The sequence below is a fragment of the Leopardus geoffroyi genome, chromosome B1, assembly GCF_018350155.1.
Source record: "Leopardus geoffroyi isolate Oge1 chromosome B1, O.geoffroyi_Oge1_pat1.0, whole genome shotgun sequence".
Classification (NCBI taxonomy): Eukaryota; Metazoa; Chordata; class Mammalia; order Carnivora; family Felidae; genus Leopardus; species Leopardus geoffroyi.
The window spans coordinates 187,268,712-187,295,397 of record NC_059327.1 but is presented as its reverse complement, the minus strand read 5'-3'; the positions used below and the strand labels follow the sequence as shown (position 1 = coordinate 187,295,397).

At 36.6% G+C, this 26,686-nt stretch overlaps 1 long non-coding RNA gene across 1 annotated transcript; it reads left to right on the top strand.

Annotated features, from left to right (window-relative positions):
- The first annotated feature begins 3,574 nt into the window (after nt 1-3,574).
- On the top strand, nt 3,575-24,326 carry LOC123596118. The gene is made up of 3 exons (XR_006711544.1): nt 3,575-3,802; nt 7,386-7,619; nt 23,415-24,326. It is a non-coding gene; the product is annotated as an uncharacterized LOC123596118 (long non-coding RNA).
- The last annotated feature ends 2,360 nt before the right edge of the window (nt 24,327-26,686 follow it).

Genomic DNA, 26,686 nt, shown 5'->3' with positions numbered 1-26,686 from the left:
ATATGTATGTGTATGTGTGTGCATATGTATACATATATATCAGATATATCTCTCTATATCTATACATATATACACACATATATACGAGTTTTCTACATGTGTGTATATAGGTATGGTGTTTCTTTAAAAATATGTGAAAGGAGCTGAAGCAAATATGTGTGTGTGTATATATATATATATATATATATATATACACACTTCTTGATGTATACATACATATGTAAGACATATATATGTGTTTATATATATGTATGAAATAACGTACACATTAGGAAAACTGGTCACTTATGTAATATCATCAACTTAGTAGTTCTTGTTACCTAATATATCCTATAATTCTGAATATTATAAACACTGACTTCTAAAAATGTTATATTTATGAATGGGATTATAAAGTATAATCAAACAATCTATTCAATATTATAGTTGTGTAAAGGTACTATGTTTTCCTTTAGAATAAAAATTTATAGGAAATTGCTACTTGACATTTATCATGGGTAAATGGAAGGTCAAAAAAGAAGTACATAAAATGTGTCTTGTTAGTTTGTGTTTAGTGAGGATAAATTCCATTTCAAGAGTAAATTAAAATTCATAGTTTTGTTATTAGACTTTTATTCTAATGCAACTCCTCCAAATTTGGATTTTGTACTGGAGGGCTGACTGTTAAGTATTTTGAAGCTTCCTTGACAGGAGCAAATTCAGCATAGATTGATCTCTTTGCAAAAGGCCCTGCAACCAATATGATTATCTCAAAGTTGTATTTTCTTGAACATACCAGACAGGAGTAAGCCTCAACGGGTCACAGATTAACTGAGAAGTAGAAAATTTATGAGCTCAGAATTATTTGACACATTGGATCGCCATATAATTATGAAACCTAAACTTTTTGTTATTAACAGAAATTTAGATACAGGTTTTCCCCTAATAAACTGTCTGTTGTCCTTGTATGTCAAGAAAGCTGCTGACCTCTGGTGCCCCTACTTCAAGCTCTTAATCAGCCACCCTTAGATCAGTATTCCTTCAGATTTGGTCATTTGGGCTTGAATTAGTCACTTCGTGCTGCTAAAACAAAAACACCATAGACTGGGTGGCTTAAATAATAGAAATTGTGTTTCCACAATTTTGGAGGCTAAGTCCAAGATCAACCAATAAGTTCAGTTCTTAATTTCTGGAGGGACACCTTCTCAACAATATATGTATCCTACACAGTGGAGAGGGAGAGATGGAGAGTGAGTTCTCCTTTGTCTTTTACTGGAAGGGCACTAATCTCATTCATTAGGGCTGTACCCTCATGACCTAATCCCTCCTAATTTCCAAATATCTTTGCATTGGGGATTAGCATATGCATTTTGAGGGAAAATAAACTTTCTGTCCATAGCAGCTGTCCCCTTCCTGTGGGGACACCAACTCTACTATTCAGTTAGGCTCCCTTGCTTCCTTACCCTCTGCTCTCAGTTTCAGTCACTTTCAGCCAAGGGTTTTCTCATGTGCCTTGGGCTGAGGATCTTGTTGGCTGAAATGTTCATCATGTTCATGTCTTTGGCTCAAGCGTGCTCACCATCACTTTCTTCTATTAGAGGCCTGGGCAGCACAATTGGGAGCCAAATGTGAGTTTTCTACATGAAACCAGGAGCTATTAAATAAAAAATATGTAATTGTTTTCATACGTAGAGTGCTATTTTTGGAGTTAGTAAGTAGAGCTTATTGAATTCATTTAATGAAAGTTTTTTACACTGTGCATACTGTATTAAAGCATCCAGAATAAGAAATATAATAAATCAGAGGCTGACAGAACACAGACAAAAAAGAGATGAGTTATAAGTCCCTCAGGTCTTTCAAGCCTTTGGTATCTTCCAAAGTCTAGTTCATCAATGGGCTAGATCTTGTGTGTGTGCGTGCGTGTGTGTGTGTGTGTGTGTGTAAAGTCTGGAAGTAAAACTCCAAATGATCAATGTTTATCTGAATTGCAGAGGAAGGGTGAGAGGGGAAAGAAGTGTAAAATACCACATTTGCTTTTTAACCAATATACTTTTATATTGTTGGATTTAAAAACCAAGAATGTATTTGCACATTGTGTGTTAAACTTAACAATATACATATAGAATATAGTGAATCTGGGCAGATTATCTTATGATAAATTTTTAATTTTAATTTTATGCTGATTAATTTGTATTTAATTTATGCTGATTAATTTGCTGTTCTTTATGAACCCTGTGTTTAAACAATTGTAATTTGGGGAATAAATTCAAAATGTATCAATATAGATAATTGAACGTTCAAAGCTGGCCGGCTTTTCGTGCTGGCTATCAGGCTATCAGGGTTTAGCTGAGTGCTGTTTTGGAGACAAGATGTATTCATCTGACTTCCATTCAAGTCCTGTCTGGTCACGTGGAACACACAAAGAAGTTCTTTGAATCTTTAGTTTTCATAATGAGGTGGGATGGGACTTAATGCTGGTTTTTGTGTGTGTTTTAATGTAAAAAAAGAGAAATGGGTATAAATATCATTTGTTGCAGGTGCTTTTAATGCCCTACCTATATCTTCCTGGCCCTTACCATTTGCATTAGTTACAGTTCTCTAGAGAATATATATATGTATATATGTATACATATATGTATATTTATATATTATGAATATATACAATTTATTATATACTTTATGTTACCAAAATAATTATATATTATATGTACATATGTATATGTGTATACATATATATTCATATTTATATATTTATATATTATGAATATATACAATGTATTATATACTTTATATCATCAAAATAATTATATATTATATTCACAGATAATATGTGGTATAGTATATAATATATATATTTTCAAGATATATCTATATATATATCTATGTATCTGTAGTTCTAGATCTAGATAGGAGAGAGACAGAAGTTGATTGATTTGAAGAAATTGCCTCATGCAGTTGTGAGGCATGTAAAATCCACAGGGCAGGCTGGCAGGTTGGAAACTCAGGTAGGATTTAACACTTCAGTCTTGAGGCAAAATTTCTTCTCTGGGGAGCCTTAGTTTTGGCTTCAGCTTAAGGCCTTCAACTGGTTGGATGAGGCCCAACTACATTTTCGAGAGTAATCTCTTAAAGTCAGCTGATTGTAGACTTTAGCCACATGAACAAATTACCTTCATAGCATCTAAATTAGTGCTTGGTGAAAATACTGGATACTCTAATCTAGCAAAATGGACACCTAACACCATCACAGCGTTTCAATGTCCAACTGTAAGTGTGTGCAAATCTTTTCTAAGTGCTTCTTATGACCTATAGACTGCTCTGTGTATGTGGTTAGAGTTTTGGAGAATCAGCACTCCAAGAAACCCCTCTCATTCTATGGCTGATGGGAGTTGATGTATAATCAACTTATCCATGGAGAATACGTTCCAACAAGACTCCTAGTGGATGCCTGGAACTGTGAATAGTACTGAACCTTAATATATACCATATATATTTTTATACATACATACCTATGATCAAGTTTAATTTATAAATAGGCACAGCCTGAGATTAATAATAACTAATAATAAAATAGAACAATTATAATGTATTGTAATAAAAGTTATATGAATGTAATCTCTCTCTCTCTCAAATTATCTTATACTGTACTCACCCTTCTTGTGTTGATGTGAGGATGACAATACGCCCACGTGAAGAGATGAAGAGAAGTGAATGACACGGGCACTGAGAGGTAGCATTAGGCTGCTATTGACCTTCTGACTATACCTCAGAAGGAGGAGCGCCTGCTTCTGGGCCATGGTTGACCACGTGTAACTGAAACCACGTAAGCAAAACTGCAGATCAGGGGAGACTACCCTCAGCTGCCTTGCATACCTCTGAGGCATATGTTTGTCCTCTGCTAGTGTTTCATAAGACCGCCTCTCAAATAAATGGCTTCCACCTCAATCTCACCAATGTCTCTTTCTGGAATAAGCAAAACTAACACAGTGGGATCATTTTAATGGTGAGAATATAATGGAATAATTTCTTGAAACCTAGGGTGGGGGAATTGCTAGTTAGAAAACAGATCTGTATTAATGATTCTCTTTTTCGTTTTTTGGTTTTGGTTTTTGTTGTTGTTATCAGTAAAAAGAACTCTTTTTCACGTAAAAACTCTTCTTCAATATCTTCGAAAGAGTAGCTACATATTTTGTATTTACTGAATAAGGAAATACAAATCCACATCTAGCTTTGAGAATACTTCATAATAATTTTTTTTGGTTATTTTCTTTCTTTCCTAAAAAGGTTGAGGCTTCTGAGGTGTCTGGGTGGCTCAGTCAATTAAATGCCAGAATCCTGGTTTTGGCTTAGGTCATGATTTCACAGTTCGTGAGATCGAGCCCTGAGTCAGGCTCTGTGCTGACAGCGTGGATTCTCTCTCTCCCTCTCTCTCTGCCCCTCCCCTTAGGGTAGGTGGGATTCAAGAATCTAACTGTACACACACACACACACACACACACACACACACTCGTATATGTGTATAATAGGTTTTATAATTTTTAACAAAAATTTGTCTTAGCATTTCAAATATACAAATAGTTCTGTATAACAGCTTCTTAAAATGAATTGCTTATCAAAAGAGAATGCATTTTACACATTTGCAAAATAAGATATTGTTAAATTTCCCTCCCGAAATTCCATATATCTCAATATTGAGAATGTTCTCAACACTCTAACCAACATGGGAAATTAACAATTTTTTAAATTGTTTTTTTTATTAAAATTTTCGTTAATTGGATAAAAATATATCTTTATTGTTCCAATTTTTGCTGGTTATTCTAGGGTTAGCCAATTTTCTCTGTTTTCTAAATCATATTTCCTGTTTTATGAATTTTTTATTCAAATGCTTTGGGATACCTGGCTGGCTCAGTCAGTACAGCATGTGACTCTTGATCTCAGGGTTATGAGTTTAAGCCCCATGTTGGGTGTGGAACCTACTTAAAAAAATAAACAGGGGTACCTGGGTGGCTCACTCAGTTGAGTATCCAACTCTTGATTTCAGCTCAGGTCATGATTTCTTGGTTCATGGGTTCGAACCTGCTTGGGATTCTCTCTCTCCCGCACTCTCTGTGCCCCTCTCCCACTGGTGCAAGTGCTGGTGAGCTTCCTCTCTCTCTCTTTCACTCAAGATAAATAAATAAACATTTAAAAGAATTAAAGAATGCTTTGCTTATTTTCTATTATTTGGCTTTATTTATTTTAAAGGCTTATTCTATTTTATTAATATAAGTCCTTTGTTATATATGTTGCTAATATTTTTGTGTATGTTTTAATTTGATTCTACTTATGCTCATCTTCAATCACACAAAAAGTTTAATTAATTAATTTAACTAATTAAAATTTACCTCTTTTTTTTCTGGTATGTGATTTTTCATCTTACAATTTTGCTATCCCAAAGTCATAATTCTCTTATGTTTTTACTTTACTAATTCTTTTCCTTTAAAAAATGTTTTAGGTTTTTATTCCTCATATTTATTTTTATAAGTAAGTTATAATTTATTCATTTTTTTTAAATTGCCTAGTTAATTATATATTATTTAACTATTTACACTGTGCCCATATATTGTGTAATATATTAACTTTAATGCATAGCGCATTCAGAAATGTACATGGGTCTGTTTCCACATGACCTGTCAGTTTTCCTTGGTCTACTCCTCTGTCCCCACACCAGTATCATACTGTTCTAATTCCTATAGGTGTATAATGTATCATATTATCTGGTAAAACAAGACCTCATCGTTATTCTACCTTTTAATTTTTTTCTAGCACCTCTTTCATATTTTCTCTTCTAGAAATTGAATCACCTTATCAAGTTCTATGAAAAAATCTTGTTGGGATTTTGATAGTTATTTATCAGAAATCCTAGTTTAATATATGAGGAAGTAAATACCTTTACAATATTATGTTCTTCTTTCCAGAAACATGGCATACCTTTACATTAATTCAAATATTCTTTTATGGCCTACCTGATACTTAAAGATATAGTGAGAATTTAATCCAATTTGGCTTTTGATTTATTGGAATGAAGAGTGTTTACATCCTGAGACTGCTGTTTGAAAACTGCTGGGAAAAAAACCAATGTGGAACATTTATATTCCATCATGTAGAAAAAAAGCATAAACAAATTAAAAAATAAGCCAGTTGTTTCTTTAAAATGCAGTTTTCAAGGACTTCAAATGATAAGTCACCAAAAGTTTTTTTGTCTTATATTTTGATGGTATGAGACATAGTTAAATTTTAATCCACATTTTAATACCCATTAGTTCCCCAAACAGAAAACAATATGTATAATTTTTGAATTTATTTGTTGACAATTCATGCTTTTTATTACATAATTAATTTAAAGTAAATGAAACAGCATGCATCACTTGTTAAATGGGAAAAGTAAGAATTTGTCTTTATATAGTATGAATGTTATCAAAGATTATATTAGCATCTTTATAATTCAGTATTTAATAATATATGAGTCCCAAACCACTTTTATCTTAAATCACTTCTCAACCCACAGAAAATGATAATTTGATACGAAATAATGAGAGGAGGCCCAGGAGGTGATATGTGGCTGGAATCAGTGGTTTGAAAGATCAGCAAGACTGGGATGTGCTTCCAGGAATTTGCTTCCTGTTTGCGAATTTGAAGTTTAGTGCCCAGGACCCTTTGTTTCTGTTCATGCCTCTCTTCTGCTTTTCATTCACGACCCTGCTGCTAAGAAACTGGAGCATGGGTTGGAAAAGAGTGGAGGAACTTGGCAATCACATACCTGCTTTTCACTGAGAGAAGATTGCGATTTTTCTTTCAGAGCTTAAAGCTATCAGGCTAAACATAACAATAACTTAGGGTACTTTGCATTTCTATCTAGTGACTTAATTTGAGTGATGGTATTAATATTTTATGAAGAAATCAGCATTTTCTTTTAAATATGTACTCTTAAAGCTTTATTGTACCTGAATATGCGATTTAGGGTTTCTTGAGGCTCAGGTATTTTCTACTAGAACAGTGTTCCCTTTCTTTCACAAAGTCAGTTGGTCAATGGAATTCAAAATACAGAAGTTTCCTTTAGAGATACCTAGTGTCCCTCTTGCTCTTTGAGGAGTTCAGAAACTGATCCTCGGATGCAACTGCCTGAAAACCACTTGCCATCATGAAGTCTTCCCCATTATTTGCATTAGGTCACAAAGAAGTCTTGCCCTGAGCCCTTTCAGGAATTTTAATATAAAACTTAAACCTTTTATTTTATATCCTACAAAAATTTGAGTTCATTTTCAAGGAAAAGTCAGAGAAAGCCTACAGGATAGCAGGCTGGAAATAATGTGATACATTAACTATTTTCTCCCATTATTTCTTCCTTTTCTTTCTCCACATTCAAGGCTTGTGCTATGAAGCCCAGCAAGAAGAAGGTGGCAGATCAGAAAAAGTAGAAGACTTCCCGGCTTTTGCTTCTAAAAGACTAAGTGCACTAAAAACCAAACAAACAAAACTCTCCCAAACAGGGATGGGCTAAAATGGAATAAGACGGAGTGCTTCCTCAGAAGCAGGAGAGAGAGAAAGAGTGCAGACCTCATTCCAGGAAATAACTTGCTGAGGCTGTGGGGAGGGCAGAGGTATGTGGGTCCCAGAGTGGTACCTTGGCATTTCCCTGAGAATGTGGCCTACAGGTACAGGTACTCAGTTGACATCTTAGGCCCAGGCTCCTTGTCTTTCCAAATGCTTGAGCCTCAAAAGTGGCAGGAGAGCATCTCAGTGTCAAACCTGGACAGACCTGGACATGAGCAGAGCCAATACGCATCACATTCATAACTGCAGTGGGCCAGCGGCTGAGGATTGCAGTGAACCACCCAATGCTTGTCACTGCAGTGGATCCGAGGACCTCAGCATACCCTGGGTGAAATCCTAAGAACAGCTAACGTTATTTCTGCCTTAATAGAGAGCGAATTAAAGGGAATAAGTTGGTATTTTTCAGCACATATATCTCTGCAAGCTCTATTAATCCAATAGATACTTCCCAACCTATATTACTGTACTTGTTCTCATGCAAGCATAAAATTTTGAATTTTTCTCCCATAAAACCTACCTCTCTTCCCAAATGTTACAATATTGGGTAGGTGTTTATAACCCAGAGTGGGTTAAAGATGACCTTTACCCTCACGCATTGAATAATGTGTTGCAGAGCTGTTAAAATCTGTCCCTTGGGCTGCCAGTAATGGAAATCGAGTTGAACTACCTTAACTAATGGGGGATTCTTTATAAGGATAAAGGGGTATGGGGGGGCTTTGAGGGCATGAATGGAATGGGCATTAGAAACTGTCTCTTGCATTACACTTCTCCTTGTGCATGGTGCTGACTAAAGGAATCTCAGCTCCAAAGTTTTAAGAGATAAAATTTGATGGGACAGGAGGCCTTTCCCAGTGTCTGCTCATGTTATGAGTGAGTGCTTATGAGTGCTCATGTTTTTCTTGTCATTACCATCCTGAGTTCTTCATGCAAACAGACCACAACCATCCAGCTTGTCATCCTTCTTGACATGGTCTAAATTGCCTGATTTGGCTGCATGTTTTTACCCAAGGCTTTCATGTAAGGCTTCTTATTCGTTATTGAGCATCATGAAATCTTTGTAGCCAAACATGAATCCATGAGAAACACATAAACGTTCATATGAAAGAAACATATAAAATAATCACGTTGATAGATTATGCCTATAGAACACGATCTCTTTTATTTCCCTTCTTTTTCCAAATTTCTTTCTATGTAGTACCCAGTGGCATGCTTTAACTTTCTTTTTGCTTCAAAAATAACCCCTAAATATATTTCTTCTGCTTCCTTCCTTAAAAGCTGTACTTTTGCCCTTGCAATTTCACTTTGCAAAATCCCTGCAACGTATTATTCCAACATGGCAATGTAATGAAGTTTGACATGATTTCCTGTCCACCTTGAACCTCTACCTCCCCAGCACGCTTCAGCACGCACAGAAAACTAACAGAACCTTATTTGCTAAATAATGACTTTGTTAGTCTCATTCCTTTACCCCAAATCTCATCCTCTTAACAATATAAAATGGATCCTGAGTTTTTCACTTCCGACTGATTTGCATTTTTCTTGGTTGTGTGCTGTTGAACAGCTGCTGTTTTCTCCCCAGAAGGGGGCGGGGGATGGTTTCCATGGAGATGGTGATGACTCCGCTCAGATGTGGACATCTCCAATATTCCCACTGCATTTGTAATTTCTATCATCCAGTCCATGTGGAGCTCCTAAGTAGTTTCATTTCCTTTTGGCAATAAACCCCTTGGAATTCTGACTCCAGAACTTTTTAATTGGCCCTGGTTTGTGGCCACCAATGTACTTAATTGACATCAAGATATATTTATTTGTCATTGAGTCCTTACATGGTTATGTGCTACAGAAAGCAATTAAAACAGGTACAATGCCTGTTATAAATAGGACACCTTGCCATAGTGCTTAAGCCATAGTGGGAATAAAACAAATGCTTATTGATTGATTTGTGGCAATATAAAGGAAACTTTTAATTCCATTATGTTGCTGGAGTAAAAAAAAAAAAAAAGATACTAAATTAGAAACAGTTTGGGAACACTATTAGCAAATCTGTTACTTACATTCTGTTTGAGTCATATCGTAAGTCTTACAAAATGCTGACTTTAGAGACAATCGTGCTGAACTCTATCATGAAAAATAATTTGATATTTTAGTCAAGACAGTGGTATTATAGGAATAGGTTGAATATTAGAAGCCAGACAAAATTGTTTTCTTTAGTGAAAAAATGTAGAAGCAAAGAAGAAAGATACTTAAGACCTTTATTATAATCATCCCTTTATTCATTTAACAAATGTTTATTGACGACCTACTATGTATCCGATTATGAATAAGATTGTGAGCAAAATATAGTCTTTTCTTTTTTTTTTTTTTTTTTAAATTTTTTTTTCAAAGTTTATTTATTTTTGGGACAGAGAGAGACAGAGCATGAACGGGGGAGGGTCAGAGAGAGAGGGAAGCACAGAATCGGGAACAGGCTCCAGGCTCTGAGCCATCAGCCCAGAGCCTGACGCGGGGCTCGAACTCACGGACCGCGAGATCGTGACCTGGCTGAAGTCGGACGCTTAACCGACTGCGCCACCCAGGCGCCCCAAAATATAGTCTTTTCTTTATGGAAATTAGAGTCTAATGGGAGATACAGATATTAAACTAATAAAAACTCATAAATTTATAATAACAAGCAGTAATAATATTTCTGAAAAAGAAAAACACAGGGTGATGAAGGCAGAATCCAGACTGAGGTGTATGTGGTCAAAAGGAATCTAAAAGCTGGACAGGAGCTAACTGGACAGGGATCAGGGTAGGTTTTAAGCAGAGTTAGCACACTAAGCAGTGCTTAACAGCTGCTAATATTTGGTATTCATGTAGGATATTTGAAGCACACATCTAAGTACTTTACCATGAACCAGGCCCTATTATTACCTCCACATACGAGAAAATGGAACACAAAGAAGTTAAATACATGGTAAGAGAGAGGTGAAGGCAAGATTTGAACCTAAGCCACCTGAAACCAAAGCACACATACCTGATCATTACTCTATACTCTCTTGTGGGGTGAGTAATAGAATTTTTTGTTCAAGAAACTTATTGATTTTATATGACTACAGATATGAGATCTGGGCCCAGTAAAAGACCTGATAATATTTGCTATTTGCCATGTAGACATAAAATGGGCTGAGTCTGTTTACGCAAGTGGACCATGTCCATATTAAAGGTACCATGGAACTAGAGAAGGATGTGAAGCTCTGTCACTAGCAGTCTAAAGGAAGTGTTGATCTCGCATCATTATTTCCAAGTGTCTTAAGTCTTACTCTCCTTCTGCCCTTCCTTAATGGTTGATATGGGTAGAATAATATAGTTTAGTTATGGTCCTTTACATGTATAGTATACAATCAGAAGCACATGCCAATTTTATTTTTTGTCACTAGAAAAGGGCTTTTTAAGTCATCAAAAGCCAGAAAACACTAATAATTCTTTTCCCTATAAGCCAGGACAGTTGAATGGGATGTGGCAGCTTAAATTAGGGCTAATCTATGTCCAGGACAAATATGTGATCCAGATTGAGCAGAAGGGAACCCCGATTGGATAGTGATTCTGTTTATACAATTTTGGTGAATGAGATGCAAGAAAGAAATACATTTTGGTTATAAGTAAATCAAGATACCAGTAATTAGTTTTAACAAGTCAGTAGGAATAAGATATCTATAGGCAATGCCTTGAGTATAAAGTGGTTATTACCTATGATGTATCAGCTGAGGCTTTGGCTTTCATGAAACCCCACAAAAACAAAAACAGAAGTTGAATTTATCTAGGCACGTGGAGGTAGAGTAATATGTACACAGATTTCATTAAAAAGAGTCAATTTGGAAAACTCAAGTCCTCCCATCCTTTTTCTGCTCCTGTAGTTGATGTTGGAGGCCATTATGTCCTAAGTGCCTGGATGTTTGCCTGCACTCCCCACTCATTTGGCCCAAGAATAGACATAGCCTAATGTTTCTATTGGTCTCTTTTGGATACGCTAATAGTTTAATTGTATTTTAAATTGATTTTTAATGCCCAGAGTTTCCCTAAGTGAATTTTTTAAGTCTAGAAAATAAATACAGGTCTACATTATAGCAGCGAAGGGTTCCCCTTTATAACACTGCCATGTCAGAGAGCTGTTAAGAAGTCTAATCATTTAATGTTGTGTAAAGTGCTTTAAGAACATTAATTACAGGGTTCAGACTAAAAGAAACAAAGAGTGACTCCTATTTTTAAATACTTTACCTTGTTTTGAATATACTGTGCCAAATATATAATCTGGTACACCTTTATATATAAAAATGCTCTTTAAAGTAATTAAAATTGACATTTGGTAAACTGCTGACAGCTTGTTTTATATTTTATACAATATAGAAATTTTCTACATTATAAAAAATTTTTTAGCCCAATTGGAGTCTCACAATAACCCCGTGAAAAAGGCAAGATTGGTAATATTAATGTACCAGTAAGGAATTGAAGTTCACAATAGGAGAATGAATTTTGCAAAGGATGCAACTACAGTGTTGGAGGTTTTAGTACTCTTTCTCTACACAAAACAAAAAGTAGCATATATTTTGGAAAATTTTGTATTGAATGAATTCTTTACAAGGATCAATTGACTACCATTAGGAATAATCTAGGAATAAACTATTGAGTCTTCAACCAATGCTCCAAGTCAAGGAAAACCATACCTTCTGGATAATACACGAATCAATACAAAACTCCACTTTGGTGGAGTTCTGTTTCATTGGTTGTAAGTGACAGAAATCCAACTCAAACCAACTTGAGCAGAAAGGGAACTGATTGACTCCTACACCTGAGAATCCCAAAGTATGGGATTGTCTTTGGTCTTAGTTGGATCCATAGCTTCAAAGGGTGCTTGCTATGAGAACTCTTTGATCCCCTTCTTTTGGTTTAGGCTTCCTCTATATTTGACTTTGTTCTCAAGATGGTTTTCTCTGTATGGCAGGCAAGGTAACAACTGGAAGATCTGAAGCTTTCATTATCTTTTCAGCTTGACATCCCAGAAGAAAGCAGCACATTTCTGGAGGACTTTGGATCATGTACTTATCAGTTAGCCAATCACTGTGGTCAGGGAGATAGAGTGCTCTAATCCAGCAGGTGTGGGACATGTGCAGAATATGGAGTCATTGCCTCATGATCTGAATGGGATTGTGAAAGACAGCCTCAACCAAAAGCTGCTCTACTTCTATCTGTTTTAGTTATTCAAACTCTGGATTTGTTTGAAGAAAGGGTTCTATGGCTTCTATAGCTTGTAAATTACTACTCAAGCAGAATTTTGATTAAAATTATGTAGGATTTAGTCCTTCTAGTTATTGGGATATAATTGAAGATATTTAGAAAATGGGGTTTGGAAGACCTAAGCTTGATTTCTGGCTTTTCCATTCATAACTGAGTGCCTGTGTGTAGAAAACCCAAGTCTCGGTTTTTTCGCCTGTCAAAAAATAAAACTAGTTACAATGTGACGAAATGAGGCGTGTGGAAGTGGTTTGTAAAGGTTCATTGGTGCTATTTTCGTTGTTATTTATTTTATTTAAGTTGTATATTCTTCCAAATCCTGAAATAGATGGAAATAGATGGCACAGTCAAAAGGAGTAGCTGAAGACAATTTTATTAATAGAGTATTTGTAAAGATATCGGCAGGGCTGAGGGGAGAAATGCCCTGAGGCTGGCAAGCATGGGAAACCATTACCTTCTCCGAATCCAAAAGGGCAAAGAGAAGGCAGGGTTGACAGAGTCCACTGAGAACTACAACTATAGGAAGGACTGCCAAACAGAATCTGTGGCATTATGTGAAGACCCACCAGCAAACCCAGCTCAGCGAGAAGAGATGGAAGGATAAAGACTACAATCTCTCTCTACTCTTCTACTCCAGTCTCCAGATGGTGCTTCCCATTGGCCAAACTCACCTGGAATCTAGAGGACCAGGGGTCAGCCCTCTTGGTCACAGAGCTGCGTGGGGGAGGGTACAGAGAGGGTCTGGAGAGAGAAATGACAAATATCTGGTATAGCTCTCCTTTCCCCTTAACTGGTTTATTTTAAGAACATAGAGTCCTTTGGTGTTTCATTTAGTTTCTAGTTCATTAGAATTTAGTGATTGCTAAAAAAACCCAAAACAAAACATTCAAATATGGGCACATTAAGAACTGTTGCTTACTTTAATACTTCTCTTATCCTGTGGTCTGTATACACGGACTTAAAGCATGTCCTAAACATCCTTCGGTGTCCTAGGAAATTCCATCTTAGGTGGTTAGGAACATCTCTCACTTTGCTTCTGAAAGCATTGCAAGGTAAGGTATGTAATTTTCCGTAGTGATATTTTCAGTTGCACTTTAAAATGGACTATTTCTAATAAGGATTTAATTTAAGTTTAATGAGGGAGTTATTATATGTTAATTAAATATCAACTGATTATTATGAATATCTATTGGGGCATAACAACTTTTTTTATTAAGATGAATATCTCTTAAACAATCAAGGCTTGGTAAATATGCTACTAATAATTATTTTTAACTAAAATTCAATAAAAAAAAATACAACTAAAGGCACTACCTTGAGTATAATGTGGTTATTATCTATTAAATATCAATGGATTATTGAGAATATGGTTATTGAGTTTTGACTCATAGATCTTAATAAACTGCTAGTTGCACCTAAATAAACCTCCATAACTCAGCTAGTATTTAATTAGGAGAAGTATTTATAGCATAGCATTTACATTAGCATATTTATAATCAAATAAATAATATAATAACTCTTTTATTAAATCTAAATTAAATCCTTGCCAGAGGCATTTAAAGAGCAGTGAAACTACATTGGCTATGTGGTCCTTAATATTTAATTCATTACATCATTTTTAAACTTTACTAATATATTAAACAATGCATTAATACACTATATGTATTCTAGGGATGTTATGAAATTGCACCTAATCTATTTAGGTTAAATTGGACAAAGTTTTCTAAGCCTTTTATTTTGGTCCATTATAACTAGGCACAAATATGAGGTATGAGTAAAATATGTCATTTTAATTGGCTATACTATTGTTGCTAAAGAGATTTAACCAATACGCATAGTGATTGTGGCATGTGAGGTATCCACACAAGCTTCTGGAAGCAAGAGTTTGGATGCCAAGTTGCCCACAAGAAGAGAAGCCCTGAGCAGGCCCTGTATACAGTTACTTAAATGTTCATAAAAATAACACTCTGCAGATGAATTGGCAGTTGTCTTGCACAGTTAAAAATGGAGCGTAATTTCCTCTCAAGAGTGAGGAATAAAATCCAAACTAATTTTATTTCAATATTGAAATATCATAATTAAGTTTCCTTTTCACACAAAGCAGATGAGGATGAAAAGAGAGTATTTGAGTCAGGCTCATCTCATCTGGAGTCTGGTTAGTTCTTCCTGATTCTTGCTCCAGGTGAAGGGCTTGCTTCAGGAAAACTGTACATTTCATTTTCTCCTGGAAAAATCTTTGACTCTGCAGACATTTATTTCAACAGCAACACTGGATAACGATTCTGTGAAGATGTTAGCAATGTGACATTGATTCGTGGATTTGTGTTTATATCGGCCAAAGAAATCAAGGAAAGTCTACTAAGGGTCCAACGTATGAATGGAGACTTCCATATTTGGTGCTGTTGACACCCCCACTGGCCCATGCTTCTTGTCCTTAGGTTGTTATGAAGTAAAGGAGAGAGACATAGATGGTGAGGGTGATGGTGATGGTGATGGCAAAGAAGGAGGAGGAGGAAGGGAGGAAGAGGTCATAGTGATCATGTATGGGATTACATGACTTTGTCTGCTAGGTCATGTTCTAATTGTCTCTATGTGGACTATCTTATTTAATAACTGGGTTTCCTTTGTAGGATATTAAGGTATCTCTTCCTTTCTCTCAGTGATCCCTTCCTCCGTGATCAATGGCCATCAGGTGATCCTTTGCAAATAAGCATGGTTTTCCCAATTAGTGTCCAAGTCATTTTACAAGGACAAGGTGCACAGAAAGGCAGGAGGATGAATTAGGAAAAGCCCTGGTTTAGAAATCAGTTGTCTTGATTTCTATTCTCACCTTTGCAGTTAACTGGCTGTATAACTCAGCAGATTCTTCATATATAAAATAAGGGGTTTAAATCTCAGAATCTCAAAATCTAGTCTAGTGCTAACTTAGGGATGTTAGGGTTTCAGTTGGGTCAACAGTTATTAGAATTTGGAATATAAAATACCTTTAGAAACATTAGTCCAACAATGTGTTGTTATTGGTGTGATGGAAGCTGGTTATATATAGTCTTATTTTTCTATAACATTAAAAATTATTCTTGGGGTGCCTGGGTGGCTCAGTCGGTTGAGCGTCCGACTTTGGCTCAGGTCATGATCTCACAGTCCGTGGGTTCGAGCCCTGCATTGGGGACACCTCAGAGCCTGGAGCCTGCTTCAGATTCTGTGTCTCCCTCTCTCTCTGCCCCTCCCCTGCTCATGCTCTGTCTCTCTCTGTCTCATAATAAATAAAGACATTAAAAAAATTATTCTTTATACATGTCTTGAACAAAGAAGTAAAGATGATTATTATTGGATCTGTATACTGACGGTCTCAGAGGGTTTTAATTACTTTCCATTCCATGGATACTGAAGGAAAGCTATTAGGATAATGAAGGCTCAGCATTCTGAAGGACGCTGCAATGTAGCAATCATGCTATTCTACTTTTATATATCATATTTCTAAAGTCTATTGATAGAATCTTTCAAAATTTAGCTCCTGCAGAAATAGGGATTTTTGATTCTGTGGTCCAGCATTACAGATATTAAGTTTTTCACTTAACTTTGTTCCTGATAATGATTTGCTGAAACAGGGTTCTTTAAGAAGGTAGGTAACCAAGGGTACTTTCTTAGGTGGTTACACCACTTGGATCAGGTTTCCCAGTGTTAGAATTGGCTTCTCACTGTAGAAGGGACAAGGTAACTAAGTGGATAGAAAGCCCTGAGATCCTTATATCCAGAAACTGGAAGTTTTCATTCCAGAGTACATAATGAAGGGGATTCGAGAGGACAGAGACAGCTTAGATAGTTCTTATCAGGAAACAAAGAAAGCAGGCTGGACTCAAAGTTTCTACCTTGAAACCTGGCTTTTGCGTTTTTATTTCTTTCCATATCCTATTAAATAACTTCTCTAAGGGACTCAGCATCACTGTACTTTGAATTATGGCTTCATGTCGTGGTACACAAATAACACTACCAACGTAGATATGTGATTCAGAAGTCAGATTAGGGATCTACCATACATTAATTACACTAGTATTTCTCTTTGGTTACTTCTTTTTCTGCAATGAATTAGGGGTGGTTCTTTAAAATTACAAACCAAGGATGGGGTTGATTTTGTCATTTGATATCCCATTTTATAGCATGCTGCTTTGTCTAAGTTTAAGATGAGCTTTTCCTTGAACAAAGAACTCCAGTCTATAACTTAATTTTAAAACGTACATGCAAATGTAAGTTTTCTATAGCTTCCATTTCAGTTACAAAAAACACCTAAAATTAACCTGCTGTTTTTAATTTTTAAAAAACGTTTGTTTATTTATTTTTGAGAGAGAGACAGAGTGTGAGCGGTGTGTGTGGGGCGGGGAGGGGCAGAAAGAGAGGGAGACACAGAATCCAAAGCAGGCTCCAGGCTCAGAGCTGTCAGCATAAAGCCCAACACAGGTCTTGAACCTGCAAGCCATGAGATCATGTACTCAGCCAAAGTCAGTTGCTTAACTGACTGAGCCACCCAGGTGCCCCAACCTGCTGTTTTTTTTAAAAAATTACTTGCCTTGAGTCTGTTTGTAGCTATCATGGCTTAAATGTACACGCAGATTTTGCATATGTCATTCTGTGGTGTAAGCGTTTGTTTTTGCGGATTGCACGGAATCTGCTGGAGTCCTCTCGGAAGTAGAACATAACAATAGGTGTAAAAATCACCCTCTCATATATAACTCCCAAAGAAAATAGGACATTGCTTTTTCGTAGAGGTCAGTCAACAACTACATATTCCTTTCCGTTGTAAAACTCTGCTTGATCTCAACAAGTCATATAGCCTATATCTCAAATATGTGATATTAAATGACTTGATCAAACAGCTTGTCTAGCAAAATGTAGATAAACCTCTCTCTAAGTGGCGAAGATGAACCCACTTTGAAAATACATTTAGAAATCAACGCACAAGATCAAGGTTATTCCAATGTAGCTCGAGTATAGGAAACAGATAAAGAGAGACTTGAGGAAGGGAGACAAGAACGCTCTTGGAGTGATTGAGAAGAAAATTAAAACACCCAAAGTAAAGTACAATCTTGTGTTACATGACTTTGCCTTTGTTATAAAGGCCTTTTCTTAAAACTATTGCATCCAGATTTCCGTATTTTTCCTAACATGCTATTTCCAGGATGCATGTTTTTTGTTTTTGTTTTTTTTTTCCTTTTACCCATACCTTTTGTATTTCTCCTGAGGCTATCAATTATTCTACACTTCCCCGTCTTTTCTGGAGTGAGAACACATTTTGATTAACCTCTCTTAACCCATTCAGATCTTGTCTCTTCTGTTTGTCTTACCATGATTTAATTCTTCTTGCCTACGTCCATCTGGATTATGGATACTTTCCTCCATTTGCTATAAGCCAGCCCTTACATTCTACATCTATGAATCATTCACATGCAAGGTTGAGAAGAGATTTTTAAGATCTAAATGCAATAATTCAAAAGGTGTACTGCTATCAAATATCTGATTTTCAAGTGAATAACAAACAAGTTCACTCCATTATAAAATAAAACAAGATAAATGTAGCTTTAATCTTGACTTTAAGCCCATTATTTTGTTGTCAACTTCACTGTTATTTTAAGGTTAGTTCAGTGGTCTTTGGGGTTTAGAGAGGGCATTTGGGTGTCTTATATTTACATCAATATTTGAATTTAATTATAGAATATTCCAAATGTATAGGATTTGTTTATTCTACAAAGATAAATGAGGTCAGCCTCAGTCTCAATTCCTTCACACAATTCTTTCCTAATATTTCAGCAGAATACAAACTGTTCAGTATCCCACGTATTGTGGGGCTAACTATTCAGACACTCATCCAGAAACGACCAAGTTTCAGGCGACCCCTACAAGGATGCCATTCCATCCTCATTCTTCAGGCCATGTCCCTGGATGGTCACTTATGTGTTCTTCATTTTCTCCATACCCATTGCCAGATTTAGCCTAAATCACCATCATGTGAACTAGGGTTACATTTTTTTTTTCACTCGTTTGTTGTCAAACCCAATAACTCAAATGTTAACTTTAAGGTTTCCAAGACCTGGTATGTCTTCATTTCCCACTGTATCCCCAATGCCTAGAACAATAAATGACCTATGTAGGCACAGGATAAATTGAATGGATTAAAAAAAATTGTTGGATTTCCCCTTTTGAAAGCTCATTAAAAATATCATATACAGGGGCGCCTGGGTGGCTCAGTCGGTTAAGTGTCCGACTTCGGCTCAGGTCACGATCTCACAGTCTGTGAGTTCGAGCCCCGCATCAGGCTCTGGGCTGATGGCTCAGAGCCTGGAGCCTGCTTCGGATTCTGTGTCTCCCTCTCTCTCTGCCCCTCCCCCGTTCATGCTCTGTCTCTCTCTGTCTCAAAAATAAATAAAAACGTTAAAAAAAAATTTAAAAAAAATATCATATACAGTCTCCCAAATTTTACCCACTTCGGACTTCTAAATTCTGTCATTCTGTTTTTTCTAGACTTTCACTTCCTTAAATGCTGAACCTGTATCTTACATCTGGACCAACATCTTTGCTCTTTTTTCTTTCTGCAACACTCTTCTTCATCCTCTTTCCATCTTGTTTGTCAACTTTTACTCATTGTTCAGGTTTTAGTTTGTCATTACTTTTTCTCATCCCACTACTGAGGTAGACATTCCTTAAATGCTTACCCACTGGAATCCCATTCCTGTCTGTTGTTATATTTGGTATATTTCTCTCTCGGACTTCAGTGCATGTTTCTGTAGGACAGGGACTATATCTTGTTCTCTGGTACATTCCCAAACCCTAGTAGATGCTCAATAAATATTCACAGAAGGCTGCATAAATGTTGTCCAATTCACCTCACACCATCCATCATGTTGGCCCAGTGTATTGAACGAAGTTTTTGCCTTAATTCTTGCTTCTAGATTTGGGGTTGCACTATTTTGTATTTAGGAGTCTTTCTTACAGGAACAAAAGCTTTATTTCACACCTAGTAGAGTGATTGGGCTTCTGTTCCCTCAGGGTATATCTTTAGGATAAGGAAAATATACCTGCTTGACCTCCATGCTCAATCCACTTACTCAGAAATCCCCATGGCTAACTCATTTTGGAATTGTGCCCGAGGCTAACATAACTCCTATTCTTCTAAAGCAGATCTTGTGGCTATAACTAAACCATGGCGGTGCTTGCTCAAGTCCCAGGTAACAAATACACAGAGCAGGAAGGAATCTTTCTCAGAGAACTCATTAGTTCTCCAACATGGCCGTGCATTTGAATCAATTGAGAAGGCTGAAAATGTACAAATTCTGGTTCTACTACAGACCCAATGAATTAGAGTTTTTCAAGAGTAGAGCTTAGGAATTCAATTTTTAAAATGTCCTCTGGAGATTTTCATAGACAGCCAGGTTTAGAAATCACCGACTTTTTTTTTTTAATTTTATTTTCTACCTGAAGGACCACTCCTCTGAATCCTGAACTAGAATGATATAATTACATTTCCCCATGGTTTAAGGAAAAATATTAAAATAAGGCCTATTTTTTCTTGAGAAAGAGAGATAAAAAGTATGTTAGAGATAAAAATCAATCAAGATATCCTAGGAAATGAACCAAAGGGACAAGGGTACCTCCATTTTTTTCCCCTAAAGATATAAACCAAAGTTTCTCTGTTTTACCTCATTTGTTCATTCATTTACTAGCAATTATTTATCGAGTGCCTACTACCGACCAGGCACTATTCTAGGTGTTAGGAACATGGGAATGAGCAAAAATTGACACAGTTCCTGCTCTTACAGAGCTTAATTTTTAGGGGAGGCAAAGGGGCAATAAATAAAGAAACACATAAATGATGACTTTATCTCAGAATATTAAGTTCTATGAAGAAGAATAGAGCGAGGTGAAGGGATAGAGTGATGCTGTTTTATTTGGGTGATAGAAGGGAAGCCTTCTCTCAGAAAGTGGCATTTGAGCAGAGACACCTGGATGGGTGAAGAAAGTTATGTGAGAAATAGCCAAGAGAAGTAATCTCAGAGAAATTGAGGCAGCAGTATGCTGGGTACTGTCATGGAAATGCAACATTAGGTAAGTCATTTAGCCTTCTGAGCATCAGTGTTTTTTTCATTTGTCAAATGAGAATAATTTTGCTCTGCCAATCTTTAAGAGGAGTGCTGTGTGTATTGAATTAAGCAGAGTACATAAAGCTGCTTTGTCAAATCGAAAGCAGCATGCAAAGGAAATTTATCAAGTATTAATAATCTGATGCTGATCAATGATGCCTTTACCCAGAATAAGAAGCACGATTTTAGATATCTTAGAGCTGGAAGGAACTTCAGGAAATCTTCTTACTTTCTCTAGGCTTTAAAGTTAGTGTGGTGTTATTAACCCATTTTTCAGGTCACATGATTTCATCCATGAAAGATTAAGTGACTCACCCAAGGTAACAGAGCTAGATAGACTAGAAGAGGGCTGAGAATTCAGTTTTCTGATTTCTAAGCAATGCTGTTTCTACTATATCTTTTTGGAAATAATTTTACTTAGTCATCTTGACTCTGTATGTGCTTTCTAGTGTGTTTAAACATCAGATTCTGGTGAATAAAATGCTGTCCAGTCTTTCCACAGGCACTGTCTAGACTCACAAGGGGGGACTGGAGCCTTCTGGTCCCATTGTTAAGGTCATAAATATCGCTCTTGCTGAATTAGCATTGGGACTGCAATCCTTGACTCCAGAAAATGGCTTCTGCAGCCGGGCCTTCCATCACTATGAAGTGACATATATCATCATCTGATATGGATTGGCCAACATAAAAAAAAGCTCTATGTGCACAAATTTTGAGACATTTTACTGAGAAATGGAGCTTGAGAAATTGCCCAATGTCATCCTTCTTCTGGCCCCTCCCCAAGGAATGGATATACATGACTTAGTCTGACAAAGTCATGGTTTAGGAAAATTCCATTGGCCTGGAACTAGGAGAGCTGACTGCATGATTTCAGGGGGATTGAACTTGGCATTGAAATCCCCACAGGGAAAGGTCTTAGAGGGCAGACATCTACATTGGTTTATCCTGCATAGAGCTTCGTTGAACAAATCACATGGAAAGGGTAGCATAATAATGCAATCTCTTTGTGCAAGAACTGGTCAATTTGGAAAGCTGTCTTAACTCATGCTGGCCACTTTGGGACCTTTGAGTAAATTATTGCTTCACTGGGAGAAGCTGGCTCATTAGGCTGCCACATATACAGCAAGGATAGCTTTATATTTCCATTCCCAGGAATGTTTGATAGATATTAATGGACTCTATTAAAAACTGGAGGCAGGAAGGATGTCTATTAGAAAGATAGTCCTCTGTTTTATTTCTACTTGCTGTGATTGCAATCCCTCAACTGTGCAGGAAGAGCGAACGCATTCACTGAATGCCTACTATGTGCTGGCCACTTTGCATAGAGTTTTTCTCACTCAATTTGACTGATAATCTCTCTTTTATAAATTAGTGCATTGGGGCTTTGTATTATTAGTCAGAGCTATCCAGAGACACAGAACCAATGGAATGTATATAAAATATATACATGTAGAAATCTATATGTATATAATATATGTATATTTATTATAAGGAATGGGCTTACCCAATTATGGGGGAGATTGAGAGAGCAGTCAGTATAGTTCCAGTCTGAGTCTGAAGGTGTGAGAGCTGGGAGAGCTGATAGTGTAAATTCCAGTCTGAAAGCGACCAGGCTTGAGACCCAAGAAGAGCCAATGTTTCAATCAGAGCCCAAAGGTCCGAAAAGACCAGTGCCCCAGCTTGACAGTCACATACGAACAGTTCCTTCTTACATATTTTTTGTTCTATTCAGGTCTTTCTTGACTGGATGGGTCCTACCCACACTGGAGTGGGTGGACAGGGAATCTCTTTTACTCAGTCTACCCATTCAAATGTTAATCTCATCCAAATACATAGACACACCCAGAATGATGTTAGACCAAATGTCTGGGCACTCTGTGGCTCCGTCAGGTTGACACAGAAAATTAATCATCACTGGCTGAGGGGGTAAAAAACTTGCTAAAAGGCACATAGAGGTGAATGAACGTATTTCTGTGTCTCAAAGCTTGAATCTTTCCCTTGAACCTCATTGGCCCTTATGATTTCCTAAGTTGTCCTTCTGTGTGGAACAGTATATATTTTAATAATGTGATTTCTTTTTTTTTCCTAAAGACTTTAGGAGTTACCCAGCAACTTTATTTCTTGCTATTCCCCAGTGTGCAAATTCCGACTCATTTAAGCTTATGTCATTGTCTGTTACGTATTTATGATCAATTGTATACCCATGACTATGACTCATATTACTTTAACATGCTATGGAAACCTCTACCCTGCTTTTAGATCTGTCATCCATCTATGATCACCTGAACTTTTTAAAAGCACTGACCAAATGTTGGAAACTGGCAAATACTGACAAAATAGAGGTAATAATAATAACCATAATAGTTAATATTTATTGGACATTACTGTGTGCTAGATATGTTCTAAATATTTATGTGTATTAATTCATGCTGGCCCTTCCAGATCTATCATTCTGCTTTCTGTACCTGGAGACTGACCTGCATAGACTACATCATCAAGACTGCCCTCTGACTTCTGGCTGCATAAGGACATTAGGAAGACTTGGCAGAAATTAGAAGGAAAGAAGAGTGTCAGATCTGAGTGTTAATTCCCTGGCTTCATCAAAGGACACTGGTCTTCGTGAGAAGGGAGGCTCTCCATGATTCTCCTTTTGGGTTCCAACAAATACTCCCCTCTTCTATCTGTTAGGCTTAGGGACATAAGAACTCAGCAGCTAAGATTTCCAAGTTCTTTGTGGCTCCTCCATATTCATATCTTTGATGATAGGCCCTTTGTAAATAAATTCTTCTTGAATTTCCCTAGGGTGAATGGGTTACCATTTCTCTTGGAACCCTGGCTGATACGTCATGGAATCTTCAAAAATATCCTATCAAAAATATACCATTATTGCCCCATTTTAAAAATGAAGACAGTAGATGGGCTTCAGGAGTTTGCTGAAAATCACTCCTCTTGTGAGTAGAGTAGCTGGGATTAGAACCCTGGAAGTCCAGCTTTTGAAATCATGCCCTTAATCACCACATTAAATACCTTAATGAACAATCCTTGTTCTGGATGAATCCCCTACCCACAACAACCTAGTTCAAGTCCCTTTTCCACAGAAACCTTCTCATTTTGTTTGACCATGATTGTTTTATGATTCCTAACTCTCAAATTGAGAATCATCCTCAAATCTTATGTGTATACACTTGTTCTATGGTCCCAGAAAGAGCTTATTTGTTGTGAGGGGGTAGAGACCACTGGTTCCCTTTTTCACTTCTGACCAAGTAGCTCAATCCTAGGAACAGGGCACATTCTTTATTTTTTATTTTTTAAAACTGTTTATTTATTTTTGAAGGGGAGAGAGATAGAATGTGAGTGGGGGAGGGGCAGAGAGAGAGGGAGACACAGAATCCAAAACGGGCTCCAGGCTCTGAGCTGTCAGCACAGAGCCTGATGCAGGGCTCAAACTCTTGAGCCATGAGATCATGCCCTGAGCCAAAGGGGGTGACTTAACCAACTGAGCCACCCAGGCACTCCAGAACATGGCACATTCTTAATAAATATTTGCTGATTGATTCAAAAGTTTACTTACACTCTATAAATAACACAACAAGGAATATTTTCTTGAATGTGTCAGAATATGGAAAGAAGTAGGCCGATAAAGTTGAGTGGCAAAATCATGGGTCTGGAGGCTCTTCCAACTCTTCTTCTTTTCCAGCAATGTGACTTTGAAGGAGCCATTTAACTTTTTTGGGCCTATTTCTGTGAAGGTAACTACCATGTTGTGTCTCCTGTGTCTAACATGAATCTTGGCATCAATTAGACACTTGGAAAATATGTTTTAAATGAATGAATAAATGTGTATTTTTTAAAGTAAACCTTATCCCATGGTTTCCATATTCCCCATACCCACTTTTCCCTATTATTAACATCTTCCTTTAGCATGGCACATTTGTTATAATTAATGATTAATTATTTATTATTAATGATTAATAATTCACTATGATTATGAACTAATATTTAAGCTTTATTAAAATTTCCTTCATTTTTACTTAATGTCCTTTTTGTTGTCATTGTTCCAGGTGCCTGTCAGGATACTACATTACATTTCATTGTCATGACTCAGACTTTTTTTTGTTCTTGAAGACCTTGACTGTTTGGAGTAGTATTGGTCAGGTGTTTTGTAGGATGTTGCTCTTTTGGGATTTGTCTGATGTTTTTCTCATGATTATACTGGGGTTGTGGGTATTTTCATCACATTGCGTCAATGCCACATACTATCAACCTGACTTATCACGTTGTTATTGACCCTGATCATTGTTGCTGAGGTAATGTTTGTCAGGTTTCTTCACTGTAAAGTTTTCTTCCTTTCTATACTGTTGAAGAAAGTCACCATGCTCAACTCATACTTAGGGAATGGGAGTTATAGTCTACCTTCCTGAAGCAAAGTATCTACATAAGTTATATGGAATTCTTCCACATTATTTGTCTCTTATTCCCCATTAGTTCAATCCTTTATTGTTATCAGTGTGGATTCCTGGATATTTATTTTATACTTTGGGTGATAATCCAATACTACTGTATTTTATCACTCATATTTTCCAGCTTTGACAATTCAGAGCTCTTTTGATTAGCTCTTGGATCTCTTTGACATATCCCCATCATTGTGGTTTGATTTTTTTTCTGCCAGAATTCCTATACTTTCTGGAAATTTATGATGCTCTAAGCTCATTTTATATATTTCCTGTTTCAATCTTAGAATCAACCATTTCTCCAAGGAGCCCTGTTTCCTTTCATTGGAAATGGTATTAGAAACCAAGATTTGAGCACAGGGTATACTCAATGAGAGTAAGGAATGGAAGAAGGAATAGCAAATGTTTCCCAAATAAGGGTCCCATGCCCCCAAAAAACCCAAAATGATTTGTGGTGCCTCGAAGGTGCTGTCCACTGGATGACATGGAGAAGGTGTTTATACCTTTACACCTTTATACCTTCTTACCTTTACTTTCTTGTCATCTTTATGTTCAAAGAGAAAATTTTCATTTGATCCTGGCAACATCAGATTTGGGAATTTACTTTTCTAACAAAGTGAGTAGACCTCAGACATTGAACTTCAAGCAAGCAAAAACATCTAACTAGAATATAACAATATTATTTTGTCTTGCTTGTGTTCATTTATATTATCATCTTCAATTTATGGAAAAATTCAACTAGTCCATTTCTAATAGCAGTGTATATTTTTTTTCTCTTAAAAGATGCTAAGTAAAAAATGTAAATAAATTTATAGAAAAAAGTAGCATGTCAGTGGTTGATATAATGTGGAGGAAATGGAGAGTAAATAATTTGAGTTTGGAAACAATTTAGAAGGAATAATCTCGAGAATCTCTTACAGCTCTAGAATTTGATATCTATGTCAGCCAGCATTTGTGATCTCACACCCATAGCCGTGTGCAATTTGTGAGAGAGGGAATATTTTGAATCTGAATCACAGAAGGAAAGAGAGGACACTGTTGAGAACATTGAAATGCATACAGTCATTTTCTTGCAGTTGTTCTTAGCCCTGGATCTATCAGCCCTAACAACCAGGCGCTGGCAGAGGGTCAGGTGAGAAATGCTGGGTAGTACCTCAAGGGAGCTGAGACCTTGAGATCAGAGAATTACAAGCCAATGGGAAAGTTGATTCTAATAGCATCAATGGATATCCTCAAAATGCTCATGAAAAATGAAAATATAAA